This window comes from Arachis stenosperma, chromosome 2 (assembly GCF_014773155.1).
Source record: "Arachis stenosperma cultivar V10309 chromosome 2, arast.V10309.gnm1.PFL2, whole genome shotgun sequence".
Classification (NCBI taxonomy): domain Eukaryota; kingdom Viridiplantae; phylum Streptophyta; class Magnoliopsida; order Fabales; family Fabaceae; genus Arachis; species Arachis stenosperma.
In genome coordinates this window covers 104,188,248-104,190,227 of record NC_080378.1, presented here as the reverse complement: position 1 = coordinate 104,190,227, position 1,980 = coordinate 104,188,248, and the positions used below count along the sequence as shown (strand labels likewise).

At 31.9% G+C, this 1,980-nt stretch overlaps 1 non-coding gene across 1 annotated transcript; it reads right to left on the bottom strand.

Annotated features, from left to right (window-relative positions):
- Positions 1-411: 411 nt before the first annotated feature.
- Positions 412-514, bottom strand: LOC130964848 (U6 spliceosomal RNA). Its single transcript, XR_009080916.1, has one exon. It is a non-coding gene; the product is annotated as a U6 spliceosomal RNA (small nuclear RNA).
- Positions 515-1,980: the final 1,466 nt, after the last annotated feature.

Below are 1,980 nucleotides of genomic sequence, written 5' to 3'. Positions count from 1 at the left end.
TAAACTTAGTGGCACATCGCCTGGGTTAACAAAACAAAAGCATTTTTTATAACTAAAAACAAAGAGAATAGAGCACGACCTTACTTGAACAGGATCTGTTTTATAGGCTCGTACGTCTGTATCCTTGAGTTTGAAAAGTGTCGTTCAATATTTCTTACCTGAAAATAAAAGAATTTTTTTCTGGCTTGCACCAACTTTCTTATTTGACAACAAAATACAGACCCAGGTAAGAAAAACAATTACAAAATAAAATTGAAGGCAGAAACAAGCAATGGAGACGTTACTTTTTCGGTACGACAATCACAGAAAGAAGGAAGTTTAGCCCCAAAAAGAGGAGAAATATCCATTGAAGAAGAATGAAAATTGCAAAGAGGAGGAGGAGAAATCAGAAATCCATTGAAGAATAGCGAAAAAAATTTGGACCATTTCTCGATTTGTGCGTGTCATCCTTGCGCAGGGGCCATGCTAATCTTCTCTGTATCGTTCCAATTTTATCGGATGTCCCCGAAGGGACAAGCCTTTGAATGCATCTCTCGTATATAAAACACTTATTTCTTAAAACTTCAACCGATGTGAGACTTCTTTGCCATTGAAACCAGATGAAGAATAGGGGAATACCAACAAGTTCTCACTTCTCGGTTCTCACCCTCGCTTGATGGAAAATGAAAGAGAGGAAACATTTTTTTATGTTTTCATTGGCGGTGTGGGTAAATGATCATTAACGAGGTGCTTCTGGTTCCAACGTGCATAGATCATAGGCCTTTTTAGCCTTTTCAGGCTCTTCTCTTATCTAGGCCTGCCATGACTTGACACATCACTATTCAGACCTCATGGATTATTCATTACTATTTACTAGTAGCATTTACTTATGCTTCTTTTATTCTTATTGCTCTCAATTTGTATGAATAAACAAGATAAATAAGTAACAATAGTGATTAATTACTTTGTAATGTTTACGCGACTAGTCATGACATGACATGCTCTTTATGGAAGTCTCTTCATTTACAGGAGCGACAAAACAAGGCTAATTTTTTTTGTTATGGAAGTAGAAGTGGTGATATACCTTAACATTGTAATTTTTGGTGTTTTTTAAAACTGTGGAAGTACAGAAATCGGAGGGTCCGATTTCTGTACCTTAAAATTTTTTTTTTTTTTATACCACAAATCGGACGGTCCGATTTGTGTACCTCCCACAAATCGGACGGTCCGATTTCTGCAACTCTACAAATCGGACGGTCCGATATCTGCACCTCTAATAAATCGGACGGTCCGATTTTTGCTTCTCTGATTAAACGATCCCACATTTGAGTATAACACCCCAACAACCCACATTTTAAAAAAACACCACTACCACTCCAATATTAAAAATAAAAAAGTGACAAAACAAATTCTCACCACTTGATTAAGACTATTTTCATTAGAAAATTCATTCTAATTATGGCTTACCTATGAGAAAAAATAATTTTATATTAATTTTTACGTTATAACAGTAAATAAGAATTTAAAATATTTTTATTTTTTATTAAAAAAAACTAATTTTAATTTTTATTGTGATTCTACTTAATTAATTAATTAAAATACTTAAAATTAATGTAGTTAATTTTTTTAATAATATTATTTAAATTTATAAATTTAAAAATAATTCACTATTAAAAGATATTAATATTAAATAAATTCACACATAACAATAATACACAATATATAATTCGGGATTATACTAATTTGTAAAATTACTTAATACAAAGAAAAATATAATTAAACTTTATAGTTGACTACAAGCATTGTGAAATTGCCATATGTGTTCAATCAAGTCCTATTTTAATTGTCTATGCTGCTGCTTATTTTGAAGTTGGGCATTTCTTTGAAAAAATTGATGATATGGTGCAAAATCTTCTTCTCCCAACTGAGGTTGTGATAAGCCATTTTTGACATCATCATATTCTCAACGGCTAATTTTGCAATGACTAATTTTGAAATGAC